Genomic DNA, 8,818 nt, shown 5'->3' with positions numbered 1-8,818 from the left:
TAAGAGACAGATAAAGGATAAAAAGATGCTAGCTAGATAAAGAAGGGTCAGGGAGAATATTGCAGGTAGCAAGACGAATATGTGTAAAAATCTCTAGGCAAGGACGAGCATGACATGTTCTAGTGATTGTGATGTAAAAAATGGCAAGAAGGTAGTTATAGACTAGATTATGCAGGAAATGGCCAGCCGTGTGGGGAAGTTTTAATGTTTATTTATTTCTGAGAGAGAGACAGAGACAGAGAGCAAGTGGGGGAGGAGTAGAGAGAGAGGGAGACACAGAAGCCAAAGCAGGCTCCAAGCTCCCAGCTGTCAGCACAGGGCCCTATGCATGGCTCTAACTCATGAACCGCAAGACCATAACCAGAGCCTAAGTCAGGTGCTTAACCTACTGAGCCACCCAGGCAGTTTTGACTTTTTCCTACTACTGCATGCTTTGTGGTTGTCATCTCTATGACAAAGGTCTGTGTACATATGAATGACTTTGCAACTACTTTTTTTTTTTTTTAAATGAGGACCTTACATTTTTTATGAGAGGATGAGCTACTCTAATTGGGTTAACTTCCTTCTTTTAAGAACTAACTTCTTTTCTTCTTCTTCTTCTTCTTCTTCTTCTTCTTCTTCTTCTTCTTCTTCTTCCAAATAGTTTATTGTCAAGTTGGTTTCCATAAAACACCCAGTGCTCATCCCCACAAGTGCCCTCCTCCATGCCCATCTCCCCCCTCCCTCCAAACACCAATCAGGCCTCAGTTTGTTCTCAGCATTCAAGAGTCTCTCATGGTTTGCCTCTCTCCCTCTCCCCCTCCATTTCCCCCCTTCTTCTCCCCCATGGTCCTCCGTTAAGTTCCTCCTAATCCTCCTATACGTGCAAACATATAGTATTTGTCCTTCTCTGCCTGACTTATTTCACTCAGCATAACACCCTCAAGGTCCATCCATGTTACTACACATGGCCAGATTACATTCTTTCTCATCGCCATGTGGTATTCCATCGTATAGATAAACCACATCTTCTTGATCCATTTGTCCGTGGATGGACACTTAGGCTCTTTCCATGATTTGGCTATTGTTGAGAGTGCTGCTATGAACATTGGGGTACATGTGCTCCTATGCATCAGCACTCCTCTATCTCTTGGGTAAATTCCTAACAGTGCTATTGCTGCTTCATAGGGGAGTTCTAGTGTTAATTTTTTGAGGAACTTCCACACTATATTCCAGAGGGGCTGCACCAGTTTCCATTCCCACCAACAGGGTAGGAGGGTGCCCGTTTTTCCACATCCTCACCAGCATGTAGAGTCCTCTGATTTGCTCATTTTAACCACTCTGACTGGCATGAGGTGGTATCTCAATGTGGTTTTGATTTGTATTTCCCTGATAAGGAGGGATTCTGAGAATCCTTTCATGGGTCTGTCGGCCATCTGGATGTCCTCTTTAGAGAAATGTCTGTTCATGTTTTCTGCCCATTTCTTCACTGGTTTGTTTGTTTTTCAGGTGTAGAGTTTGGTGAGTTCCTTATAGATTTTGGATATTAACCCTTTATCTGATATGTCATTTGCAACTATCTTTTCCTATTCTGTTGGTTGCCTATTAGTTTTGTAGATTGTTTCCTTTGCCGTGCAGAAGCTTTTAATCTTGATGAGGTCCCAATAGTTTATGTTTGCTCTTGATTCTTTTGCTTTTGGGGATGTGTCGAGTAAGAAATTATTGCAGTTGAGGTCAAAGAGGTTGTTTCCTGCTTTCTCCTCTAGGGTGTTGATGGCTTCCTGTCTCAAATTCAGGTCCTTTATCCATTTTGACTTTATTTTTGTGTATGGTGTGAGAAAATGATCTAGTTTCATTCTCCTGCATGTTGCTGTCCAGTTTTCCCAGCACCACCTGTTAAAGAGGCTGTCTTTTTTCCATTGGATACTCTTTTCTGCATTGTCAAAGATTAGTTGGCTGTATATTTTTGGGTCCAATTCTGAGTTCTCAATTCTATTCCATTGTTTTGTGTGTTTGTTTTTGTGCCAATACCATACTGTCTTGATGATGACAGCTTTGTAGTAGAGGTTAAAGTCTGGGATGGTGATTCCTCCTGTTTTGGTTTTTTTTTTCATTATTACTTTGGCTATTCGGGGTCTTTTGTGGTTCCATACACATTTTAGGATAGTTTGTTCTAGTTTTGAGAATTATGCTGGTGCAATTTTGATTGGGATTGCATTGAATGTGTAGATTGCTTTGGGTAGTAATGACATTTTAACTATATTTATTCTTCCAATCCATGAGCATGGAATGTTTTTCCGTTTGTTTGTGTCTTCTTCAATTTCCTTCATAAGTTTTCTATAGTTTTCAGCATACAGATGTTTTATATCCTTGGTTAGGTTTATTCCTAGGTATTTTATGGTTTTATGTGTAATTGTGAATGGGGTCAGTTTCTTGATTTCTCTTTCCGTTGCTTCATTATTGATGTATAAAAATGCAACCGATTTCTGTATGTTGATTTTGTACCCTGCAACTTTGCTGACTTCTTGGATCAGGTCTAGTAGGCTTCTGGTGGAGTCTGTCAGGTTTTCTATGTAGCGTATCATGTCGTCTGTGAAAAGTGAAAGTTTGACTTTGCCAATTCTGATGCCTTTGATTTCTTTTTGTTGTCTGATGGCTGATGCTAGGATTTCTAGCATTATGTTAAATAGCAGTGGTGAAAGTGGACATCCCTGTCGTGTTCCTGATCTCAGCCAGAAAGCTCTCAGTTTTTCCCCGTTGAGGATGATAGGGCTAACTTTTTTTCAAAAGGGGATTTGATAACTGGTTATTAGTTGCTATATGGAAAGCAAATTCTAAACTTTAGAGATCTTCAGTAAAATTTATCTGTCTTCTAATCTTAAGATGAATATTCATTATTTGTATTACCATACTTTTGAAGAGTGCTTATGGTATGTGCACACATTTAAAATCTTTGAGTTCTGACATTTACCTATAATTTAGCCATTTAATTATGTGTGCATGATGAAAATCTAAGTATTCTGTATGAGGCAGATTAATCACTGGCAGGTGAGAATACAGTTACTATCTTTTAGCTGAACATTGTCTTGGTGAACTGAAGACCAGTTACTTATATAGCACTGGTTTTAAAAGTAAAGGAATAAGGGGCACCTGGGTGGCTCAGTCAGTTAAGTGTCTGATGTCAGCTCTGGTCATGATCTCACAGCTCGTGGGTTTGAGCTCCAAGTCGGGTTCTCTGCTGACAGCTCAGAGCCTGGTGCCTGCCACAGATATGTGTCTCCCTCTCTCTCTATTCCTCCCTTGCTCACACTTTGTCTCTCTCTCTCCCTCTCACAAAACTAAATAAACATTAAAAAATTAAAAGTAAAGGAATAATTGATCCACAAATATCAGTTGTATTTCTATATATTAGATCTAAACCATCTGACAGGAAATTGGGGGAGAAATTCTACTTGCAACAACATTAAAATAATCAAACAAAATACCTAAGAATAAATTTAACCAAAGAAATGTAAGACATGCACACTCAAAACAACAAAAAACTGGTGAAATTATTTAAAGACCAAGACAAAGGGAAAGACACCCTATATTTATGACTTCAAGGGTATAATATCGTTAATATGGCAATACTATCCAAGGGATCTACAGAGTCAATGTAATCCCTCTTAAAACCCCAGAAGTTTTGCAGAAATTGAAAACCCAATCCAAAAATTCACATGGAATTGCAAATGAGACAAAATATTCAAAATAATCCTGAGAAAGAACAAAGTTGGAAAATCCATGCTTCCTGATTTCAAAACTTACTACAAAGATTATTACTACAATGTAACCAAAACAGTGTGGCACTGGTGTAAGAATAGACATATAGATGAATAGAAGAGAGTTGAGAGTACAGCAATAATCCCACATATTTATGGCCACTTGGTTTTTGACAAGGGTAGGAAAAAAATACTGTCTTTAACTAATGGATATGCCTATGCACAATAATAAAGTTTTATTGTATGCCTGGGTGGCTCAGTCAGTTGAGCGTCCCACTTCGGCTCAGGTTATGATCTCATGGTTTGTGAGTTTGAGCCCCGTGTTGGGCTCTGTGCTGACAGCTGAGAGCCTGGAACCTGCTTCCAATTCTGTCTCCCCTGTCTCTGCCCTTCCCATGTTCAAGCTCTGTCTCTGTCTCTCTCTCTCAAAAATAAATAAACATTACAAAATAAAATCTTATTGTATCTCATGCCAGATACAAAAAATAACTCAAATGGATTAAAACATAAATGTTAGAGCTAAAACTATAAAACTCTTAGAATGAAACACAGAAGTATATTTTCATGACCATGGATTTGGCATTGGATTCCCAGACAAGACACCCAAAGCATACGTAACAGAAGCAAAAAATAGATAAATTGCATTTCCTTAAAATTATAAAATTTTGTGCATCAAAGGACAGTATTAAGTGAAAAGATATTGCCAATTAAAAATAATGACAATTACCTTATTCTATTTGTACCAATGCAACAAAGAAAAATAATGTATGAAACTTTGTCCTGTATTTACTCTTGGTTCTTAAAAGCTGGTTATTTTCCATAGACTATATAAACACATATAGTTGATGCTAAATAAATGTTGACTGAATGAACAAATACACAAATAACTGAATATGTGATGCCCTGCATGCATACATCAATATACCAACTGATCACTGTTTAAAAAATAAAAATCACACTTCACTTGGTTTAAAAAAAGTGAAAAGATAACCTATGGAATAGGAGAAAATATGTACAAATCATATAGCTGATGAGTCTAGCATCTATAATATATAAAGAACTCTTAAAACTCAACAACAAAAAGACAACACAACTAAAGGTGGACAAACAACTTGAGTAGATATTTGCCTAAAAATATACAAGTGGGCAATAAACACATGGAAAGCATATTAGTCATTAAGGAAATGTAAATCAATACCATATCGACACATTAATTCATATCCACTATGATGACAATGACAATAATAATAACAACAGTAGAAAGTAACAAGTGTTGTTAACTAGGATGTGGAGAAAATAGAACCTTCATACATGCTTGTGGGAATGTAAAATGGTGAAACCACTGTGGTAAACTGGTTTGGCAGTTCCTCCCAAAGTTACATGTAGACTCAGCAGTTCCACTTTTAGTTCTATGTCCCAGATATTTGAAAACATATGTTCAAATAGATATTCATACATGAATGCTCCTAGTGAATTTTCACGATAGCCAAAATGAGTAAACAACTCAAATGGCTGTCAACTGTCAAATGGATAAACAGAAAGTGGTATATCCATATAATTGAATATTATTCATTGATGAAAAGGAATAAAGTAGTGATACATGCTACAATGTTGATAAACCTCAAAAACATTATGGTAAATGAAAGAAGTAGAAACAAAAGTTCACGTATTGGTTAACTCCCTTTATACTAAATGTCCAGAATAGGTGAATCTGTTGTGACAGAAAGTAGATTAGTGGTTCATAGAAACTGGGAGACAGGAAGAATGGAATGGTGAGTGACCGCTTAATGGACATGAGGTCTCTTCTGGACCATAAAAGATTTCTGGAACTAGATTGAGGTGATAGTTTATCAACATTATGAATGTACTAAAGCCATTAAATTTTGCTCTTTAAAATGGCAAGTTTTTGTTATATAGATTTCATCTCAATAAAGTGTAGGTCTGATGGAAACTTGTTCACTTTGGACTATAACAGTATGAGAAATCTAAATTAATTCCTCCTCCTCTCACATGCAAAGTCTATATTATTGGTATGTTGATTAAGAGTTGTCCTTTATACTTTCCAGAATTTTCATGCAATGCTATTTAATTTACAATAAATCATTAAACCTCATTAGGATCAGGAGTGCTTTGTACTAACATGACTGTTCTCATGGTCACTTTGGCAGCACATACACTAAAATTGGAACAATACAGAGAAGATTGGCATCACCTTACTCAAGGATGATATACAAATATGACTGTTCTCAGTTGTTATATTTTGAAAAGTATAAAGGAAGCCAGGTGTGGCATAAACTGAATGATCCCTTCCTCTCAACCTCTAGGGGCCACATTATTAGTTTGATCTTAAGCATCCACTTTGTTTTTGTTGCTTAAAATACTCACTACTAGGTTATTGCCAAGATTGATTCTGACAAGTGATGAAAAGGAATACTATCTTCAAAGCCTTAAATTGCGTAGAGGATGTAGTAAGGAGGTATACATATCCAAGTCTACAAGAATCCTAATACTCTTTCTAACATATCCTAAATGATTCTGCTTCTCAAACCTTCATTGGCACTAAAATGTAAATTTTTCAATGAGTCTTAAATATCTGCGTCTCCTGTAAAGAATACATTAATCCCTAGAAAATCTATTGAGTTCCTTTCATTTGTCAGAAACTGCGCTAGAAATCAGAGACACAAAGGTAAAAGGCTCCTGAAACCTTGACCTCAATGTGTTTATATTGTAGAAGGGGAAAACATCCAAAGGCAAAATAAATAAATAAATAAATAAATAAATAAATGCAAAAGAGGGTTTCACATTCTATTGTAGATGTAAGAGCAGAAAAAATGGGATTAAAATAAATAAAATTTTACCTGTATAATGAGAGTGAAAGGGAATAAATATATAGATGAACTCAGGAACAGCTTTAGAGAGGCAAAGGCCTTGTGATTTATTCTTGGAAGAGGTATAAAGTTTTTCTAAGAATAGTGTAGACGGGTGCATTCCAGAAGGAAGGAACAGAGGGAAAATGAAACAAAGAGAAAGAAATAGCATGATTTATTTGCAAACCTGAAAGTATTTCAGTATGGCTCAAGTCCATGATGTCCAAGGCTGAAGTGCATGTGTTGGAGTATCTGGCGAGAGATAAGACCAGAGGGGCAGATAGAGCACATGACATTTCACTCTTTCCTAATATTAGTGGATACCCACTGAAGGGTTAAAAGTGTTGAGCAGCTATCATGTGTTGAATTGTGTCTCCCAAAAATATAATGAAGCGCTAACTCCCAGTGCTTCAGAATGCGACCTTATTTGGAGACAAGGTCTTTAGAGAGGTAATAAAATTAAAATCAGATAACTAGGATGCGCTGTAATCATGTATGAGTAGTCCTTATACTAAGGGGAGATTTAGTCACAGAGCCTTATGTATAAAGAAGAAAGATGATAGGAAGAATTACAGAGAGAAGATAGCCATCTACAAGGCAAGGAGAGAGGCCTGGGATAGAATCTCCCTCACAGCCACCAGAAGCAACCAACCCTGCAGACACCTCAACTTTGGCCTTCTAGTCTCCAGAAGAAGGAGATAACAAATTTCTGTCTTTTAAGCCACCTTGGTTGTCGTGTTTTATTATTGCAGCCTATGTAGCTTAGCAAACTACTACAGATTTTAGTACTGGGAAATGGAGAGGGGAGCTGCTGTAACAGATGCCTGAACATGTAGACGTGGCATGGAAACTGGGTAATAGTTATGGGCTGGAAATGTTTTGAAGTGATTGATTAGGAAAAGCCTAGATGGCCTTGAAAAGATTGTTGGTAGAAATATGGACATTAAAATAGTCTTGTGAAGGTTCAGAAAGAAAGGAGAGCAGTCAAGAAAGCTTTTCTCATCTGAAAGGATCTGTATCTATCTATATCATTATCATGATCATAATCCCGAACAGCATGTGGCTAAAAATAGAAATGTTAGAGGTTCTTCTGGTGAGTCTTAAATGGATATTAGAAACATATTATTGGAAACTGGAAGAAAGGTAAGCCTTATTATAAAGTGACAGAATTGTTGGATGAATTATGTCTTGTTGGATGGGAAGTATCTCTTGTGAGCAGTACACTTGAATATTTTAGCTGAAGAGATTTCTTAAACTAAGTGGTAAAGGTGCTGGCTGATTCTCCTAGCTACTTACAGTAAAATTTGAGCAGATATAGGTAAATTGAAGAGAGAATTGTTAAGCAAAAAGGGAACAGAACTTGAGGAGGTGGAAAATCCTTAGCTTAGCCACATCACAAAAAAACAAAAAAAACAAAGTATGCTTTCCAGAGAACTCCAGTTCAGAGACCAGTGGGGCTGCCCATGCCACCAAAAGCACAGGGTGCACATGTCTGGAGGCTAGGACATTCTCCACTTCAGTTGTAGATGGCAGGGCCACTTCATTGGTATTGTGGGCCCAGATGAGAGAGCATTATCCCAGTGAGGATTATTCTTGGTCCTTAAAATCTAATAGAATTTACCCGTCTAATTTTCAGACTTGCTTGAGACCCATTACCCCTTTCTTCTTTCTTATTTGTCTATTTTGACCTGGGACTGTCTATCCTATGTCTGTCCCACTGCTCTATTTTGGAAGCAGATAACTTGTCTGCCTTCACAGGTTCACAGATGGAGAGGTATTTTGCCCCAGGAAGATCTTACTCCAAGTATCACCCATACGTTACTTAGATAATAGTAAATTTGGACTTATAGTTCATGCTGGGATAAGTTATGTCTTTGAGAGATGTGATTAGATAAATATATTTTGAACGTGAGAAGGACATGAATTTGGGGAGCCAGAGGCAGACTGTTATGGGTTGAATTATGTTCCCCCAAATTTGTATGTTGAAGTCCTAACACCCATACCTAAAGACTGTGGTTTTACTTATGAAATAGGGTCATTGTCGACATAATTAATTAAGATTAGGTCATAGGGGAGTACGGTGGGCCCCTAATCTAATCTAAGGTATCCTTATAAAAAAGTAATGCCAGATGAAGAGATAGATGATATGAAAACATACAGACTGCAAAAATAGGTGCCTGAGGCTACCAAATGGAGAGAGAGAGGCATGGAACA

The 8,818-nt window shown here is 37.3% G+C and overlaps 1 pseudogene; it reads left to right on the top strand.

Moving 5' to 3' along the window:
• The first annotated feature begins 5,892 nt into the window (after positions 1 to 5,892).
• On the top strand, positions 5,893 to 5,992 carry LOC120225134 (annotated as a pseudogene).
• The last annotated feature ends 2,826 nt before the right edge of the window (positions 5,993 to 8,818 follow it).

This window comes from Hyaena hyaena, unplaced genomic scaffold, assembly GCF_003009895.1.
Source record: "Hyaena hyaena isolate Hyena2069 unplaced genomic scaffold, ASM300989v1 scaffold_1333, whole genome shotgun sequence".
Lineage (NCBI taxonomy): Eukaryota > Metazoa > Chordata > Mammalia > Carnivora > Hyaenidae > Hyaena > Hyaena hyaena.
This window is presented reverse-complemented; position numbering and strand designations above follow the sequence as displayed.